Source organism: Ovis aries, chromosome 2 (genome assembly GCF_016772045.2).
Source record: "Ovis aries strain OAR_USU_Benz2616 breed Rambouillet chromosome 2, ARS-UI_Ramb_v3.0, whole genome shotgun sequence".
NCBI classification, from domain to species: domain Eukaryota; kingdom Metazoa; phylum Chordata; class Mammalia; order Artiodactyla; family Bovidae; genus Ovis; species Ovis aries.
The window spans coordinates 208,561,576-208,582,985 of NC_056055.1; the positions used below are offsets into that span (position 1 = coordinate 208,561,576).

At 39.8% G+C, this 21,410-nt stretch overlaps 1 protein-coding gene across 6 annotated transcripts in view; it reads left to right on the forward strand.

Annotated features, from left to right (window-relative positions):
* ADAM23 (ADAM metallopeptidase domain 23) overlaps positions 1-21,410 on the forward strand; it is a 188,966-nt gene that overhangs the window by 50,692 nt on the left and 116,864 nt on the right. The gene's annotated exons all lie outside the window — the stretch shown is intronic.

Genomic DNA, 21,410 nt, shown 5'->3' on the forward strand with positions numbered 1-21,410 from the left:
ACTACTGGAGCCTGTGCACCCTTGAGTCTGTGCTGTGCAACAAGAGAAGCCACTGCAATGAGAAGTCAGAACACTGTGAGTAGAGAGTTGCCGCTCCCTGCTCGATGCAGCTAGAGAAAACCCTGTGCCGCAGTGAAGACCCAGCACAGCCAAAAATAGAGGAATATATAAATAACTGAAAAAAAAAACCAAGCAAACAAAATCACAAAAATAATATAAAAAAGAAAGAAGGAAACAGCTACATTGATGTCGTTTCAGCTAGATTAAATAAAAACCCTGGCTTTCATGCTGATTAATATGATTAATTTATTCTTTGTTCAGCCAGCAAATGTTTATTGAGCATCTAGTTTGCTTTAAGATACTGTGCTGAGTAACCTAGGGGTTTCAGGACTGTGTAAAAGAATCCCTCCTCTCTAAGAGCCCACAGCAGAGAATAAAATGTATACAAATTGTATTAAATATGATAGGAAGTGACTTGGGAGGCCTTAGTGCTGGAAGGTCTTATGGGGAAGATGAGACTTAATATTTGTCTTAAAGGATGCTGTCTTGGGTTTGCTTCCCCTGGTAGCAGATCCTGAGGCAGGATTTCCAGAAAATACCTTCAGGGAGTTAGGAAGTGAGATGTGGATGGGATGGGAGCTGTAAAAGAGAGATTTCCCATGTGCCCAACTGGGGCTCATTCTCACTGAGGAAATCCTGGGAGTTCTTGGGTTCATTCTCTAGAACATGCCAGAATATTATCCAACTGAGGATGGAGGAAACTGGAGTTTCGTCCACTGACTGCAGTCTGTTGTTGGTTAAGGGCTGTTTCTGGGAGCAGTACCTCTTCAGCATGTTGCTCTTGTCTCCTGTGAGGTAGAAAAAAGCCAAGAGTCTTAGGTATTTCTAGTCATCTGCCTTCAGCATGTTGAGGTTCCTGCTGAAGGCATGTGGACAGGGGATGTCAGGGTCTGCTACAGAAAGATGTGGGAGGGAGAAAGGTACATTCCACGTGGGAAAGTAGCAGAGCAAAGGTTTGGGAGCAGGAAAGCATCGAACCCCTGGTGTGAGTGGAAACCAGTGAGCCCCTTCTCTTGAAGAAGCTTGAACCACCCATTGGTGGATGGAAGGCAAGCTGCCCACCCTGAGTCACTGGATTCAGAGGGGGAATTTCAGTCTTGTTCTGTTGCGTGTTCTTTTCAGCTCTTCACATTTGGAGATTTGAACTCAAAGTTGGGTTTATAAGACGCAACATGTGGAGGAGAATAGGCCTCCTGCCCCATTTTCCTTTTGTGAATGAACCAGAGAAGGAGTTTAGAACTGTGGCTGCAGAAGACTGAGGCAGACTCGCCTTCACTGCAGCCCAGGGCGGGCCATCCTGGCTTCCATCCAGGCTTTCATCTTGGCTTCTGAGTTGGCTTGACTCTTTTTTTATAACAGAAAAAAATTATTTATTTTTAATTGAAGGATAATTGCCTTATAGTATTGTGTTGATTTCTGCCAGACATCAACATATAACAGAAAAAAAATATTATTTAGGAAAGAAACCTGAGAAAAATGTTAACTAGAAATGCAAGATAGTAAGATTAAATACTGTAAATAACCAAATTTTATACACACAGATTCTCTCTCTCTCCATATACATGTATGTATGTATGTATGTGTGTGTGCTCAGTTGGGTCCAACTCTTTGCAACCCCATGGACTGTATGTAGCCCGCCAGGCTCCTCTGTCCATGGGCTTTTCCAGGCAAGAGTACTGGAGTGGGTTGCTATTTCCTTCTCCAGGAGATCTTTACCAACCCAGTAGGCTTGACTCTTGACCTAGGTTAGCTGGTCATGTAGCTCAGTGCTAAACCCTGGCCCACCCCTCTTCTCTCCTGCTCTCCATCCTTTAGTCTCACTGCTGGAATTCCTCTCGCACATCTGGGCGAGGGAAGGCACTGGCTTTTCGGAATTCAGGCCTTTGGTCTCAGACGTGTGCCGAGGCTGCCAACTCAGGCATGTTTTCTGGGTTTGAGTCTAAAAGAGCTAGAAATGATGAGTAACATGGCTCTCCATCTCAGGATTCTGTTTCTTTAAGATGCTGCTAACTCAGAGGCTACTAGTTTCCAGAGTCTGTAGAAGGAAGGCTTTCAACTGCAGTCGTAATAGTAATAGAACCTCTGCTAAGCCCTTTACCCATTTTATCCAATTTAAATCCTGTGTGATCATTTCCAGCCTGAGACCTCGTGACATTCAGTTATGTGCTGGCGTTCAGTCTGTGCTGTCTGTCTGGAGCCTTCTTCTGTTGCTGCTTTGATCACTGACTGTCAGTTTACAAGGGAGCTGGGCATAATTCTAGTGATTGCTCATCTCGTCACATTAAGTGAAACAAAACAATGTAGCTATTTTAGTCAATTATTTCATTTTATTTATTTGTTTTAAAATTTCTGCCTGCACAGGGTCTTCATTGCTTTGCGTAGGCTTTCTCTAGTTGCTGCGAGCAGGGGGCTACACTTGGTTGTGGTGCCTGAGCATCTCATTGTGGTGGCTTCTCTTGTTGTGGCGCACGGGTTCTCAGGTTCACGAGCTTAGCTGCTCCGTGGCATGTGAAATATTCCCATACCAGGGATCGAACCTGTGTCCCCTGCATTGACAGATGGACTGTGCCACCAGGGAAGTCCTATTTTTATCAATTTTTAAAGATATAAAGAAAATACAGGAGACCAGGGTTTGATCCCTGGGTCCGGAAGATCCTCTGGAGAAGGGAATGTCAATCCATTCCAGTAATCTTGCCTGGACAACCCCATGGACAGAGAAGCCTGGCAGGCTATAGTCCTTGGGGTTGAAAAGAGTCGGACATGACTAAGCAGCTAACCCACAAAGAAAATGCAGAAGAAGGCCCAGTGAGGTGGAGGAAAATGGAGCCTATTATACAGAGTGAAATAAGTCCGAAAGAAAAACACCAATTCAGTATATTAATGCATATATATGGAATTTAGAAAGATGGTAACGATGACCTTACATGCGAGACAGCAAAAGAGACACAAATATAAAGAACAGATTTTTGGACTCTGTGGGAGAAGGCGAGGGTGGGATGATTTGAGGGACTAGCGCTGAAACATGTGTATTGCCGTATGTGAAATGATGACCAGTCCAAGTTCAAAGCATGAAACAGGGCACTCAAAGCCGGTGTACTAGCACAAGGCAGGGGGATGGGATGGGCGGGAGGGGGGAGGGGGGTTCAGGATGGGGACACATGTACATCCATGGCTGATTCATGTCAATGTATGGCAAAACCCACTAAAATACTGTAAACTAATTAACCTGAAATTAAAATAAGTAAATTAATTTAAAAAATAAAATTACCCTTTAAAAAATTTTATTAGTAACATTGGTTTATACCATTATATAAGTTGCATATATGCCACATTAGATTTCTGCTCATGTATACACTATAGCATGCTCACCACCCAAAATTTAGTTGCCATTGGTCACAGTACAGTTGATCCCCTTTACCCTTTTCATGCTTTCCCCTATTCATGCTCCTTCCCCTCTGTTAGCCCCACTCTCTTCTTTGTATCTACTTGTTCATTTTTGTTTGGTTTGCTTTGTTGGATCATGAAAAAGCAAGAGAGTTCCAGAAAAACATTATTTCTGCTTTATTGACTAAGCCAAAGCCTTTGACTGTGTGGATCAAAATAAACTGTGGAAAATTCTGAAAGAGATGGGAATACCAGACCACCTGACTTGCCTCTTGAGAAATCTGTATGCAGGTCAGGAAGCAACAGTTAGAACTGGACATGGAACAACAGACTGGTTTCAAATAGGAAAAGGAGTACGTCAAGCCTGTATATTGTCACTCTGCTTATTTAATTTATATGCAAAGTACATCATGAGAAACACTGGACTGAAAGAAACACAAGCTGGAATCAAGATTGCCAGGAGAAATATCCATAACCTCAAATATGCAGATAACACCACCCTTATGGAAGAAAGTGAAGAGAAGCTAAAAAGCCTCTTGATGAAAGTAAAAGTGGAGAGTGAAAAAGTTGGCTTAAAGCTCAGCATTCAGAAAACAAAGATCATGGCATCCGGTCCCATCACTTCATGGGAAATAGATGGGAAACAGTGGAAACAGTGGCTGACTTTATTTTTCTGGGCTCCAAAATCACTGCAGATGGTGAGTGCAGCCATGAAATTAAAAGACGCTTACTCCTTGGAAGAAAAGTTATGACCAGCCTAGATAGCATATTCAAAAGCAGAGACATTACTTTGCCAACTAAGGTCTGTCTAGTCAAGGCTATGGTTTTTCCAGTAGTCATGTATGGATGTGAGAGTTGGACTGTGAAGAAGGCTGAGCGCCGAAGAATTGATGCTTTTGAACTGTGGTGTTGGAGAATACTCTTGAGAGTCCCTTGGACTGCAAGGAGATCCAACCAGTCCATTCTGAAGGAGATCAGCCCTGGGATTTCTTTGGAAGGAATGATGCTAAAGCTGAAACTCCAGTACTTTGGCCACCTCATGCAAAGAGTTGACTCATTGGAAAAGACTTTGATGCTGGGAGGGATTAGGGGCAGGAGGAGAAGGGGACGACCGAGGATGAGATGGCTGGATGGCATCACTGACTCGATGGACGTGAGTCTGAGTGAACTCCGGGAGTTGGTGATGGACAGGGAGGCTTGGCGTGCTGCGATTCATGGGGTTGCAGAGTCAGAGCGACTGAACTGAACTGAACTGAACTGAAATATTCTACATGTGAATGAAATCATATGGTATTGGTCTTTCTCCATCTGACATTTCACTTATCATAATACCTTATCAAAGTCCATCTATCTGTCATAAATGGCAAGATTTCATCTTTCTTATGACTAGTATTTCATTCTGAATATGTATATACCACATGTTTTGTGTCCATTCATCTCTTGATGGGCACTTAGGTTGTTTCCATATCTTGGCTCTTGTCAATAATATTGTCATGAATATATGGGTGTGTATATCTTTTTGCATTACTGTTTTCATACTCTTTTGATAAAAACCCAGAAGTAGAATAGCTGGATCATACGGTAGTTCTGTTCTTAAATTTTTGAGGAATATCTATAGTATTTTCCACCTGTTCACATTCCCACCAACAGTGTGTGAGGGTTTCTTTTTTTCTATATCCTTGCCCGCACTTGTTATTTCTTGCCTTTTGGATAATAGTCATTCTAATAGGCATGAGGTGGTAGCTCATTGTGTTTTTGATTTGCATTACACAGTGATATTGAGCAACTTTTCATGTGCTTCTTAGCCATTGGTATGTCTTCTTTGGAAAAATGTCTCCTTTTCTTATATTTTTAATGGGTTATTAGTTTTTTCATTGTTGAATTGTATGAGTTGTTTGTATATTTTGGATACTAATCCCTTATTGAGTATATAATTTGCAGATATTTTCTCTCATTCAATAGACTGTCTTTTCATTTTGTTAATAGTTTCTTATATTGTGCAGAAACTTTCTAGTCTGATGTAGTCCCATTTGTTTATTTTTATTTTTCCTTCCTTTGTCTGAGGAGATACATTCAGAAAGATAACATGAAGACAGATGTCAAAAGAGTGTATTGCCTGTATTTTCTTTTTAAATAAAATTTTTTATTGGCATATAGTTGATTTACAATATTGGGTTAGTTTCTGCTGCACAACAGTGAATCAGTTATATGTATATGTGTATACACTCTTTTTTATATTCTGTTCTCTTTTCAGTCTCTATTTTATTTTTTTTCACTCTGATCTATTTTATTTCCTTCCCCATACTGACTTTGGACTTCGTTTGTCCTTCTTTTTCTGGGTCTTCTATGTGTGGGATTAGGTTGCTTATTTGAGACTTTTCTTGTTCTGGAGGAAGTCCTGTATTGCTAGAAACTTCCCTCTGAATGAAAGTAATCCAGTTTGTTGAGCAGACCAGGTCATCTATTATGGGCTGCATTTTGTCCACTCGAATTTATATGTTGAAGTCCCAACTAGCCAGTAACTCAGAATGTAGCTGTATTTGGATATAAGGACTTTAAGGAGGTAATTAAATTAAAATGAAATCTTTACTGTAGACCCTAATCCAATAAGACTGGTGTCCTTTAAGGGCTTCCCAGGTGGTGCAGTGGTAAAGAATCCACCTGCCAATGCAGGAGACACAGGAGATGCGGGTTCGATCCCTGGGTTGGAAAGATCCCCTGCAGTAGGAAACGGCAACTGACTCCAATATTCTTGCCTGGGAAATCCAATAGACAGAGGAGCCTGGCAAACTACAGTCCATGGGGTTGAAAAGAGTCAGACAAGACTGAGCATGCATATACACATGGTGTCCTTTAAGAAGAGGAAATTTGGACACAAGCACTTGTGTGCACATGAGAAATACCATGTACCATGTGAAGACCTAGTGAGAAGGAGGCCATCTGCAAGTTGAAGAGAGAGGCCTCAAAATGAAACCAGTGCTGCCCATATCTTGCTCTTAGACTTCTATCCTACAGAACTATGAGGAAATAAATTTCTGTTGTTTAAACCTCTGGTCTGTTGTACTTTGTTATGGCAGCTCTAGCAAAGAAATATACCATTGCCATCCATTTACTTACTGCTTATTTACTTCAGTGAGACAGTCAGTATTAAACTGCTGCTTGTTAATGGGTGAGTCTGTTTGTCCTTGGTAGATAATTCTCCTACTATAATTTGTAAGTGTTGTTCTCAGAGATTATGGCCTCTTTTGCATTTATGTACTTCAAAAAAATAGTAGCATTATTTATGCAATTTTGAAAAAGTTTCTGCCATAATAAGGAATCTTAAGAAGCAAAGATCTCTAAAGTTGCTATATTGATTGCCTCTGTGCTCTGTGCAATAAGATATAGATAACTATTGCTTTTTATTTGTCCTAGAGGCCCAGTAGTGTTCTAAGATTTCCAGTGCTGGCGGGATTGAGTTGCTATGGGATTTCTCTCATTAAGTCATCCTTTCCTGTATATTTTTAAACATTTTGATTCCATAGTACAAGGTAGTTCATTTTGCCTTACTTTCACTGATCAGGTCTCCCTCAGGCATTTCTGTTTGAATAATGAAGCCTGTAATGGATGCTTTGAATAATATCATTATCCTTTGCTTTTGATGACGCATCTTTAAGCTGCTAGATTAGATCCAGGAACTCTTGAAAAAATTTAAGATAAATGTTAGTCGGTTCTAGTTCTATTTTTGAGGATGTGTGTTAATATTTGACCTCCTTTCAGAATGCTTTGACAGTGACTTCAACAATTAAACATAATAGCAGAAGCATTAAAAATAAAATCACAAATGAACCATTGGTGTTTATTTATTTTTATTTATTTATGGCTGTGCTGGGTCTTTGCTGCACGCAGGCTTTTCTCTAGTTGTGGTGAGGGGGCTACTCTTCGTTGCGGTGCACAGGCCTCTCGTTGCAGTGGTTTCTCTTGTTGTGGAGCACGGGCTCTAGAGCACGTGGACATCAGTGGTTGCAGCACGTGGGCTCAGTGGTTGCGGCCCTTGGGCTCTAGAGCCCAGGCTCAGTAGCTGTTGTGCACAGGCTCATCTGCCCCGAGGCATATGGAATCCTCCTGGGCCAGGGAATCCAACCCATGTCTCCTGCATTGGCAGGTGCGTTCTTCATCACTGAACCACCAGGGAAGTCCAAACCATTGGTATTTGTGTACTGATTCTTGGTGTAGGTGGATGAGGTCTCATGTAACTCTTGAGTGGTGAAGGACTGTGGATGTTTGACCTCTACTTTCCTTAAGAGACTTCATTTATTCCGTCCTCTTCTTGTCTGTTGACCACAATTTTTATGTGGAAGGAGACCCAGGGAAATTAAACACAAGACTGAAGAACTCAGAAGGGCTATAGGAGCTAGATGTAGATTCTCTAAGCTCCAAGAAATGTAAAGATGTCAAAGTGAAGGAAAGCAAAGTTGCTCAGTAGTGTCTAACTCTTTGCGACCCTATGGACCATATAGTCCATGGAATTCTCCAGGCAAGAATACTGGAGTGGGTTGCTGTTTTCTTCTCCAGGGATTGCCCAGAAATGAGGAACTGCAGTGATAGCCTCTCACACAAAAAGGAAAAAAAAAAAGGCATTTGATAATTTCTAGCAAAATCAAGTGATCTAATTACCAATGGGATCACATAGCACTGTTTTTTAATCCAGAATACAAATAGCACGTATTGTTAAGAGACTATTTATTGACTGATGGATTAAAGGAGACCCTTTGCAGGTGTCCACCCCAATGCAGAATGTGGGCAAATTAAACTGGAACTTGGTTCATTCTTCAAACTACTTCTTGGTCTTTATGGTTACTGGGGGGAATGATGGGGCAGAGGTAAATTGGGAGTTTGGCGTTGACATGTACACGCTGCTATATTTAAACACATAACCCACAAGGACCTACTGTATAGCACAGGGAAATCTGCTTAATGTTCTGTAATAACTTAAATGAAGAAAGAACTCAAGACAGATTAATGATTACTGAAGAATTACAGTAGAAGTTAATTTTGACAAAAAATTGAGAAGCACAGAAGATTAGTGATATAAGGCATCTAAGAGAAGTTAATTGCATTCGTTACTGATTGTAGATCTTACTTTTCTTACAGCTAAGTGAGAAATGCCAGGTGCTGGGGTATGTAATTTCCATTATCTGATAAAGGAAGCTTATCTGTCTAGAGATATAAACATTTTCCTATCAGGGAGAAATTTATCCCTTTGGTGCGGACATTGCCAGACGTTCAGTAGCATAATGGTTAATGTCTGTAACCATGATTTTGTGAATGACCAGAAATGTTATTTAAATGGACTTCTCATATTGACCCTCTGTGGTAGCCAAGTGCATAACATACTTTCTAACCTCAGTGGATTGATGAATAGATTCCTATTGATCAACCCTTTTAAGAACCATTTCAAGCACTTTTTTTCCCAGAAATGTTTACTGAGTACCTGGTAAGTGCCAGACAATGAGGAAGCTGCCAGAGAGACACTCTCCCCTCATGAAGCTTACAGAACAATGGAGGAGAAAGACAGTTCGACCACATCTAAATTATAGTCTGAGAAGTGCCATGGTGGGGAAAATTGAGGGTGCTTTTATCCCCTGTAGGAGCAGGATTGAAGAGGAAGCTAATGTTCATGGAGCTAAATGTCTAAATTCAGACCTAAAGTGTAAGAGTTGTCCAGACAGAGGTTTGAGAGCCAGAGACTGTGAGGGTCTGAAAGGGGGCAAGAGAGAGGAGACTTATAGTGAATGCTCACTTGGAGGAATTGATAAAATCACACAACGAGTTAGGAAAAAAAATAGAAACTTTGTCCTGGCAGGGCAGTATATTTGGGGCAGCTTTGTCAATACACATCTGAAAGTACCACCACTTGCTATCTTTTACATAAATTTCTCTAAGCAATAGGATTTTTTTTCTCCTAGAAGAACTGTGGGCAGGAAGGTTAATGAATTCTACGTTCTTCTTATCACCTGACTTAAATTGCTTTTTGCTCTAAGTAAACAGCAATTGCTGTTTCAGTACATCTCAGCAGAATTTTATCCCAACAGAAATGGTCCCTGTTCCTCCCCATGTAACCTCCATAGATGGAATGATAGACAAGGGAAGCATGGCTGACCTGCTGACAGGTTAGATTTCTGACAGTCTGCTTCTGATTCAATGGCAGTTGTGTGCATGCTTCTCAGAATTAACAGAATATTATTTCATGGACTCTATCCTGGCCATTTATTTTATGCTGTGTTCTGACTTTTAATTTATTAAATAGCCTTTTTTTTCCACTACTCTCAAAAAAAGAAAAAAGAAGAATCACACAGTAAGTGACAGAACTGGCATCAGAATTTAGGATCACCCACTGTCAAAGAGTAGTGACGTTTTTAGTAATAATCCCCTTGAAGTTATGTTTCGAAAGCTCAACAGAGGTGAACCTTAGTTATAAATAGAGATATAAATTTTATACTACTTGCCTTTTACATTTTTGCTTTACTTTCACTACTCCTATTTTTTGCAGAAATCTAGTCCCAAACAATAATGTATTAACTTTCCTCTAAATACTGTAAAATGTGTATAAAGTGAGGGTTTGATCAGATAAAAGAGCTCATTAGGATTCTTGGTCATCATCTGCTGCCAATAAGAAGTATGTTATTTTCCAGAACCAGTTTTTTGATGATTCATAGACTAGAATCATCATGTAAGATAATTTCTCCTATTCTTTCAAAATTTAATTATAATATTAGAATCTCCATTATTAGAACGTAAACCATGGTTTATTTAGATTTGTTTATAAAGGTGTCCTCTTTAAATGGTCACTTCTAACTCAACTTCCGTAATGATAACTGTGTGCTTTATGGTATTTTGATTGTGTTTAAAGACAAAATCTACTTAGGCTTTTTTCATGTGATCATTTGTGTAAGAAGTTTCAAGTCAATTCAATTAAAATAATTTTAAAATGAAAAAAAGATCTATCTGTCTTTCTTACAGGAATATTTTTCAAACAAGAGGCTGAAAACCTCTAATACATTGTAGAATGAACATTTCATTTCTTCCGCCTTTACTTTTCACCAAAATGACGTCATACATGTAGTAAATCAGACTAAACTATTTGACAATAAGGATCTTACAGCATTAGGACAAGACTATGTTTCTTATAAATTGGTAGAATTTCTCAGTGTCTTAATTGTGTCTGAGGCTCTTCCTCACTGCTGTTAGTGTTTTTTCATTAAATGCTGACTGACCTGGTACTTGACCCTAAAGAGATCTTTTGGTCTGTGAAGCTATTCAGACAATGGAAAAGGGTTTCTTTATGTGACTTCTGGTGCTTGTCCCATCCTCCCTCCCTCCCTCCCTCTACACTGTCTTAAGGTTAAGGGAAAACAATGAAGAATAAGATGCAGTCTCTTTGTGGAGTCTACAATTTAGGGCAGGATCAGGGAAAGCTAAACGGAGGGGATGGTTGAGCTGAATTTTGAAGGATGAGTAATTCAAAGATGAATGGTTTAATACTTTTGCATGGGCTGGGCGGGCAGTAACTCTTTGGGGCACTCGTTTAATATTTATTTATTTATCTTGGGCTGTGCTGGATCTTGGTTGCCGTGCGGGTTTTTCTCTAGTTGTGGAGAACAGGGGCTGCTCTCTAGTTGCGGTGCGTGGGCTTCTTATGGTGATGTCTTCTCTTGTGGAGCACGGGCTCAAGGGTGCGTGGGCTTCAGTAGTAGCGGCACGTGGGCTCAGTAGTTACGGTTCCTGGGCTCCAGAGCACAGGCTTAGTTGTTCCACAGCATGTGGGATCTTCCTGGACCAGGGATTGAACTTGTGTCTCCTGCATGGGCAGGCAGATTCTTTACTGCTGGGCCACCAGGGAAGCCTTGGGCACTTATTTATTTTTGCGGGTGAGTCAGCGTCGGATATGAGTGAGCGACTTCACTTTTCACTTTCATGCATTGGAGGAGGAAATGGCAACCCACTCCAGTGTTCTTGCCTGGAGAATCCCAGGGACGGGGGAGCCTGGTGGGCTGCCATCTGTGGGGTCGCTCAGAGTCGGACACGACTGAAGCGACTTGGCAGCAGCAGCAGTGTTTGATGTGGCATGTTCACTGGACATATACACATGGTGGGTGTTGACACAGGGCAGTGATTTTGCATTCCTTCCTCACCCCCACCAGTATCTTTACCTCATACAGTTTTAATAGTCAGGAGTAGTTTTATGGGCTGTAAAAACGAAGTACTATTATTTTACTGAAGTTAAAAATGCATCTGTGTCCTTTTCTTTAGGGGAGGTTTAGTTAACTATGTTCCTATGAAATTATTAATATACTCATGATGGAATGCAAACGTTCAGTGACAGCAGTGCTTTCAGAAGTAAATAATACATCTACCTTTTCATCCAGCTTTGAATACCTGGATTCTTTGTGTGCTTTTGATTTCGTGAACTATAAAAAAATGAGAAACTGCAAGACACTATTAATTATTCTTTTTCATAAGAGCAGTTTGAGGCAAGGTTTCCAGGTCTGAGGATTAAAGGCGACATACTGTTCCTACCGCGTGCACCATCAACAAGGCGCCCTTACTGCCTGCTCCTTGTTTTGGCTGTATAGCTCTCCTTAAGATGTGCTATTTGGAAGCACTTTTTATAATTCAGGTATGGCATGATTTATTTGAAATTTTTTTTTCTGTTTTATAGGCAGGATATTTTTCTTTCCTTCTGCAAGGCCCAGTAGATAAGGCTTGCTTATCATCTGGTTGTGTTGATCAGATACTAATGTCCACGTAGAGTATTTCATAGCATCGTCCCTGTTGTCCTATAGTAAAACTACATAAAAGCCAACAGAAAACCAATAATTCTGGCTCTTTGAAGGCCACTTCCTGGTAAGTAATAGTTAAATTACAGGGCCCTCAAAGTATAAGCTCTACAGATCCCTAGGAGTTACTCAGCAGCTGTGTACAGCTTAGGTGCCTCTCTCCTTCCTTTGTGCAAAATCCAGAGGGTCAGCCCATCTCTGCTTTGCTCTTGGCATCAAGGTAAGTCCAAGAATGTGAGAATCTGTGTTTCTGAACTAGATGTACTTAGGTCTGCTGTCTTCTGCCTTATCTCGGAAGGGAAGTCGGTGGTTAGCTGGCGGATACTTTCTTGACAATACTGTTCCCTCTGTCATCTTCCACTTCTGATTTAGGGCTTTGAATGTAGCCCCATATTTATTTGGATAATTTTTAAAACAGAAGATATTTTCTTGATATTTAAAGAAAGCATGGTCCAAATTACCTTTTGAGAGTTGGACTTAATCACATTATTTCCTACTCTGGTGTTTTTAAGAGTTAAAAGTCAACATATGAATGTCTTAAAAAAATTTTTTTTAAAGCTGTATGACTGTTTTTTTTTTAAAAAAATCTTTTGGCTACACTACATGGCATGTGGGATCTTAGTTTCTCGACCAGGGATCAAACCTGCATCCCCTGCATTGGAAGCATGAAGTTGAAACCATTGGACCATCAACGAAGTCCCTATAAAAATGTCCTTTATAAAGGTCTTGTTTCTTGTATTAAAGGAGGCTAAGTGATGAGTTTGCTTCCTCTTTTGACTTCGTTTAAGTATATGATTTTTGAATCTCCACTTTGAAACTGAAGGGATTTACAAAGACTGCTGAATTAATTAAAAGGGTTTTCACAATGTATTTTCATGTTAAGTGGTGTCTGAGTCTGTGCGACCCTATGGACTGCAACCCACCAGGCTCCTCTGTCCATGGGATTCTCCAGGCAAGAACACTGGAGTGGGTTGCCATGCCCTCCTCCAGGGGATCTTCCCGACCCATGAGTCGAACCTGGGTCTCTTACCACTCCTCCATTGGTAAGTGGGTTCTTTACCACTAGTGCCACCTGTCAAATCATCACATTCTATACTTTAAATAACTTACACTTTTGTCAGTTACGGAATGTTTGTGATCCCTGAATGAAAGCTCTTGCAGGTATATTTGTGTATTTGGTTCCTGTTTCTGAGAATAACTTACAGCTTCTTTTATGAGCTTCCTTTGAATCAGGAGAGACTGAGGTTAGCCAGGGAAGCCTGGCGTGCTGCAATCCATGGGGTCACATAGAGTCTGACACAACTGAGCAACTGAACTGAATTGAACTGAAATTCTTAAAAGTCAAGCAATCCAGCTCCCAAACTGATGATCAAATCCTTTCTTATCCCCTTGAGTAGTGGGGTGTGTTCTAGAACATCACCAGGCCTCAGGTAGCTGATTCTTAGGCTGTGTTAATTTATTAAGTCCTTTTAAAATATCTTTCTGAAATTTTTTAACTCCCAGTCTCAGACTTTATACTTGTTTGTGGAGACTAAATATTAGTCTACTTCATTCAGTTATCAGCACTTTCTAGAAATTATTTCCTGAGGCTATTGTCCCCCACCAAATAGCCAAGATTCTGTTCATGAACTGTCCACCTGGATTATAAAATAAGAATGCAGATCATTTCCAAAAAGAAAAGATTGGAAAGTTATAAAAAGAATTTTTGTAATACTTGAAAAGTGCTATTTTTTTAAGCATGTAAGAAGTTATTTATAATTTCTTCCTGCCAGTGTTCAGTACTATTAAACAGCAGGAGCTTTTTGCTGTCTAAAAAATGGTATTTTGAAGTCTTTAAGAACTTTTTCAAGGCGAAAGCAATTCAGGTTGAATTCTGCCATAGTTTTGTTATTTCAGTATGTTTTACAGATGAGCTGGACTTAATACAGTATATTAAGAAAACAGTTAATAACCATTTATCCATTAATTTATATATAACCCAATATATTAAATATAATTTAGTTTTATTTCTAAAACTGCATGGAAATATGATAAACATTCTGATTAGAACTGAAATTCAGTGGCTTAAATATGTTTTTAGTGTCCCCTTTGAAGAAAATTTTAGTCTATTTCATAATCAAATTTGATATTCAAATTTAATCTGTATGTGATCTGACTGTACTGGAAAGGATAGCAGGAAAAATATACTAACTTCCTTTGCCCTAGTTTGGAGAGTGAGGGTCATGCATAGAAAAATAATCTAAAAGCCATCTGTGTGAAATACCATATTTTAAATTTATTATTATATTTATTATGCTTAATCATTCAAATCTGATTGAAATTTCTCTTTTTATACACACATAGCAAGCACCTGTATATAAGGGTGTATGCTTTAAATTGGCTAAGTATTTGGCCATCCTCTTTTCAAAACAGATCACTTTCTGATGAGTTTCTCTTAAAAGATTTTATGAATAACTATAGTTATTTTCTCCCGTGTTATCTATGAACCAGCAAAAGTGTTTGCTCTGGGTTCAGTTCAGTTTAGTTCAGTCGCTCAGTTGTGTCTGACTCTTTGCGACCCCATGAACCGCAGCACACCAGGCCTCCCTGTCCATCACCAACTCCTGGAGTTTACCCAAACTCATGTCCATTGTGTCAGTGATGCCATCCAACCATCTCATCCTCTGTCATCCCCTACTCCTCATGCCCTCAATCTTTCCCAGCATCAGAGTGTTTTCAAATGAGTCAGCTCTTCACATCAGGTGGCCAAAGTATTGGAGTTTCAGCTTCAGCATCAGTCCTTCCAATGAATACCCAGGACTGATCTCCTTTAGGATGGACTGGTTGGATCTCCTTGTAGTCCAAGGGACACTCAAGAGTCTTCTCCAACACCACAGTTCAAAAGCATCAATTCTTTGGTGCTCAGCTTTCTTTATAGTCCAACTCTCACATCCATACATGACTACTGGAAAAACCATAGCCTTGACTAAACGGACCTTTGTTGGCAAAGTTATGTCTCTGCTTTTGAATATGCTGTCTAGGTTGGTCATAACTTTCCTTCCAAGGAGTAAGCATCTTTTAATTTCATGGCTGCAATCACCATCTGCAGTGATTTTGGAGCCCCAAAAATAAAGTCAGCCACTGTTTCCTCTGTTTCCCCATCTATTTGCCATGAAGTGATGGGACCGGATGCCATAATCTTCGTTTTCTGAATGTTGAGCTTTAAGCCAACTTCTCTCCTCTTTCACTTCCATCAAGAGGCTCTTTAGTTCTTCTTCACTTTCTGTCAGAAGGGTGGTGTCATCTGCATATCTGAGGTTATTGATATTTCTCCTGGCAGTCTTGATTCCAGCTTGTGCTTCTTCCAGTCCAGCGTTTATCATGATGTACTCTGCATAGAAGTTAAATAAGCAGGGTGACAATATACAGCCTTGATGTACTCCTTTTTCTATTTGGAACCAGTCTGTTGTTCCATGTCCAGTTCTAACTGTTGCTTCCTGACCTGCATATAAGTTTCTCAAGAGGCAGGTCAGGTGCTCTCGGTTAAGGGATTTAAATGTTTGGTTTTTTTTAAGCATCTTTTTTCCAATAGCATGTAGTTAATTGAATCTTTACCACATAAAACAAATGTAAGTTGTAAAAATCAGTATTTTCAATTGACTTTGCAGAATAGTAGAAAATAAGTCAAACACCTATCAATAGCATATTTTGGTGATTATGACTGATACCTTGTTAATTTCCACATGAACTGCAGGCACAGAGGGTTACTATGATACAAACACCATACCATTAATCAACTTTCTAATTCACGTATTAGATATACATATGGAAATGACATAATAAACTGTGTCACTGATCTGGACAAAGCCTCAACATTGTTTGATGTTTTCATCCTTGTCTATCTTCAGCCCCCTTCTTATTCTCCCACCCCTATCCAAATGAGGCAACCATTTTAAGGTGTCTTACATGATCTTTTTTCTGTATGTGTTCTTACTAATATGTATATTTCAGTTTTGTGGGCATGTGATTTTATTTCATATAAATAGTGTTGTGCTACTCAACTCACATAAAGATTTATGTCTGTGACTTTGTATGTCTAGTGCATTATACCTAACTGTTGGAAAGTACCCTGTGGAGTGTGTCCAATACTCTTCTGCTGTCCCAGGACAGAAATCTAGATTTACTTCAACTCTCTACAACCATGTTATAGTGGACCTGTGGACCCATTGTCCATGGACCTGTGTAAGAATTTCTCTGGTGCACGTTCCCTGGGGCAGGATGCTGGATCAGGCATTGTAGACAGTTTTATTCATAATCTGATGAAGTACTGTAAAGTTACTCTGCAGAAAGGCACCGCTATTCTATTCTTGAGAAAGACCTGATGCTCAATAGTGTCCAAATTCCATTCATTTGTGGGATGGATCAAGCGATCTTTTTCCTCCAGGCATAGTTATTTTCTGTATGTTGGGAAGCTAATTGCTTATTTTTATTGGTTAATGATTTCAGAAGTGTAAAATTAAACCTTATGAGCCAAAGCAGCATCTCCTTCAGTAAAATTAGTTCCATTGGGATCACATGAATTTGGTCAGGCCACTGTGATCCTTTGGGAAATGGACTTTTACTCTTCTGATGTGAAGTGTTGTCTGATGTTTGTCATGGTGTTAATTTGAAAAGCTACAATAATGAAAAAGGAGAAGCATATTCACTTTGTAGAATTGGATTTGTATTTACTTAAAGTCATGTGTCATACTTACAGTTCTATGCCAAGAGAATACCAGTACCTGCAGCATAAGAAGAAAAGTTTATGTGTATGACTTCTTACAGTAGATGAGATAAAAAGACACCAGTCTGAAAGTTGGATGAGAGGAGATAAGAGGTGAGAAAAGGAAGAGGGACAAAGGAATACGTGGTCTGTTAGCACCTAGAACCTTACCTGGCATGTGGTAGAGAAGCAATTGATATTTGTGTGATGAGTGAATTCATAGTGTAGTATGGTGGAAAGTATGGTTTAGATTTATAGCTAAGTTTTTTTTTCAGGCTATTTTTACTTACTTTATTATCAGCTGCACTTGGTCTTTGTTGCTGCATATCGGCTTTCTCTAGTTGCAGAGAGCGGGGCTGCTGTTTAGTTGTGGTGCTCAGGCATCTCATTGCAGTGGCCTTTCTTGTGGAGCACAGGCGGTAGGGCATGTGGGCTTCAGTAGTAGCTGCATGCGGGGTCAATAGTTTCAGTCTGTGGTCTTCATTGCCCCGCAACATGTGAGATCTTCTTGGACCAGGGTTTGAACCTGTGTCCCCTACATTGGCAGGTGGATTCTTATCCATTGTTACCACCAGGGAAGTCCCTGGCTAAATGTTTTGATTTGCATACTGATTCTGCAACTTGGGGAACTCATGGAACTGTTCCAAGCCTCAGTTTATTAAACTGTGAACTGAAATTGAAGAGAGGACTCACCAAGTTGCTGTCTGTGAAAGAGACCAGTGTATATAATAGACACCTAACAAGTGTTCAGTTCCTTGAGTAAAGTATACCTTCTATTTCTTTACCATTAGCGGTCTTTTGCAAATATTTTGTCATAAGTTGGTTCAACAACACGTGAACCATGAAATTCCAGATGTTCAAGCTGGTTTTAGAAAAGGCAGAGGAACCAGAGATCAAATTGCCAATATCTGTTGGATCATCGAAAAACCAAGAGAGTTCCAGAAAAACATCTACTTCTGCTTTATTGACTATGCCCAAGCCTTTGACTGTGTGGATCACAACAAACTGTGGAAAATTCTTCAAGAGATGGGAATACCAGACTATCTGACCTGCCTCTTGAGAAACTTGTATGCAGGTCAGGAAGAAATAGTTAGAACTGGATATGGAACAACAGACTGGTTCCAAATAGGAAAAGGAGTACATCAAGGCTGTATATCGTCACCCTGCTTATTTAACTTCTATGCACAGTACATCATGAGAAACGCTGGGTTGGAAGAAGCACAAGCTGGAATCAAGATTGCCAGGAGAAATAGCAATAACCTCAGATATGCAGATGACACCACCCTTATGGCAGAATGTGAAGAAGAACTAAAGAGTCTCTTAATGAAAGTGAAAGAAGGGAGTGAAAAGTTGGCTTAAAGCTCAACATTCAGAAAACGAAGATCATGGCATCCGGTCCCATCACTTCATGGCAAATACATGGGGAAACAGAGGAAACAGTGTCAGACTTTATTTTTTGGGGCTCCAAAATCACTGCAGATGGTGAGTGCAGCCATGAAATTAAAAGACGCTTGCTCCTTGGAAGAAAAGCTATGACCAACCTAGACAGCACATTAAAAAGCAGAGACATTACTTTGCCAACAAAGGTCCATTTAATTAAGGCTATGGTTTTTCCAGTAGTCATGTATGGATATGAGAGTTGGACTATAAAGAAAGCTGAGCACCAAAGAATTGATGCTTTTGAGCTGTGGTGTTGGAGAAGACTCTTGAGCGTCCCTTGGACTTCAAGGAGATCCAACCAGTCCATCCTAAAGGAGATCAGTCCTGGGTGTTCATTGGAAGGACTGATGTTAAGCTGAAACTCCAATACTTTGGCCTCCTGATGTGAAGAGCTGACTCATTTGAAAAGACCCTGATGCTGGGAAAGATTGAAGACAGGAGGAGAAGGGGACTGCAGAAGATGAGATGGTTGGATGGCATCACCAACTCAATGGAGATGAGTTTGGGTAAACTCTGGGAGTTTGTGATGGACCAGGAGGCCTGGTGTGCTACAGTCCATGGGGTCACAGAGTCGGACACAACTGAGTGACTGAACTGAAGTTGACTTTGGTCTTGGCTTTTCTGATGGCTGGTGTTAGGGTTTCTGAACAGTCCCTTATTTTCTACTTTGCTATTCATGGAAGTACTTGATTGAAAACTATAGTAAGGTTCTATTTAAAAACCACTCAAAGTGATTACCACTACACTTACACAATTGTGTATACTGAAACTGTGTAAAATTTTCAATTAGTTTATTTTTTGTTGAAGGATTATTGCTTTACAGAAGTTTGCTGTTTTTTGTCAAACCTCAACATGAGTCAGCCATAGGTATGCATATATCCCCTCCCTTCTGAAGCTCCCTCCCATCTAACTCCCCATCCTACCCCTCTAGGTTGATACAGAGCCCCTCTTTGAGTTTTCTGAGCCATACAGCAAATTACTGTTGGCTATCTATTTTACATATGATAATGTAAGTTTCCATGTTACTCCATACATCTCACCCTGTCCTCCCCTCTCCCCATGTCCATAGGTCTGTTCTCTGTGTCTGTTTCTCCATTGTTGCCCTGTAAGTAAATTTTTCAGTACCGTTTTTCTAGATTCTGTATATATGTGTTAAAATATGGCATTTATCTTTCTCTTTCTGACTCACTTCACTCTGTATACTAGGTTCTAGGTTCATCCACCTCATTGGAACTGACTCAAATGCATTCCTTTTTATGGCTGAGTAATATTCCATTGTGTATATATACCACAACTTCTTTATCCATTTGTCTGTCGATGGGCATCTAGGTTGCTTCCATGTTCTAGCTATTGTAAATGGTGCTGCAATGAACAATGGGGGTACATGTGTCTCTTTCAATTTTGGTTTCCTCAGGGTATATGCCTAGGAGTGGGATTGCTGGGTCATATGGTGGTTTTATTCCTAGTTTTTTAAGGAATCTCCATTCTATCTTGTGTAGTGGCTGTATCAATTTACATTCCCACCAACAGTGCAAGAGTGTTCCCTTTTCTCCACACCCTTTCCAGCATTTATAGTTTGTAGACTTTTTGATGAGGATCATTCTGACTGGTGTGAGGTGCATCTTTTCCTCATCACCTAAAACCCATCAAGGACTATTTTTCAAGTTATTAAATTGTGAAACTTCATTTACACAAGATTGCTAGAAAATGGATTGTTCTACATTAAGTGGGTTTTCCAGATAACTAAAGTTTGTTCCTTGACATGCTAAGCTTTAAAACTGAGTTATTTTTGAAAGAATTCTTCTAAAATGGGGAAAATATTTTTCTGTTTCTTTGATAGAGTATATTTTAGATGTAATTTAACTTTTCAAAAATGTGAAAGGTAATTGTTTTGCTTGCCTGAAGAACAATATAATAGGTATTCCATCTGATTTCTTGTTGCAAGCTGTACCTTTTGCTCTCAGTGAACCTGTCATTTTAGCCTAGGTCTTACTAATTTTTTTTTGATATGTTACAGCCAGAATAAGAAATAACCAAAATGATTAGCATTTTATGTAAGAGTTGATAACCTTGAATAAAGACTTGAGGTCTTCTCTAGCCAAGTGTAAGAGATACCCTGCCTTTAAAATAGTGATTTCCGAGACTCAGTAAATCTTTTTTGCTTTCTATTCTGCATGGTGGTCACATTCCAGGTGGTTAAAAGTATCATGCATCTGAGGAAAATAAGGGGTATTATTTTACTTTATAACAAAATAACTGTAGAAACATAGCTATCAATTTGATACATAGTTAGTAATTTATAGAGTCACAGAATTTTCACCAAATTTCACCATTCACAGATGAAGACCCTGAAATTCAAAAACAGATTTTTTTGCCCAAGGTGACCCTGGGGTGCGTTGAGTCCCAGGACCCAGGTTCTTGTCATTCTCTTTTTCCAGTATGGAGGGCATTGCCTTAGGGCTCTTGTATATACAACTATGGATTATACACATGATATTATTCAACTGTACATTCTGTACCCAGATACTTCAAATTATTCAAATAGTAAAGAGAAAGTAGAAAAGATAAAGATAAAATAGTAAAGATAGAGAAGAAAGAATGAATGTATCAGAAATTTGGTGAGGATTCTGGGGTTGATAAGGTAGGTTTTTGAGGCATTAAATACCAGACTTCATTCCCATAAAGTTTTCTCTCTTGGCTTTGATAGAGCCAGGAGGTTTGCAGAGCAAAGAAGGGACTAACACACCCTCCAGTGATTGAATTTGCAAGTGGGTATGCATTGCAACGGCTTCCCTGGTGGCTCTGTGGTAGAGAATTCGTCTGTTTATACAGGAGACGCAGGTTCGATACCTGGCTCAGGAAGATTCCCTGGAGTAAGAAATAGCAACCCACTCCAGTATTCTTGCCTGGAAAATCCCATGGACAGAGGAGCCTGGCAGGCTACAGTCCATGGAGCCTCAAGAGTC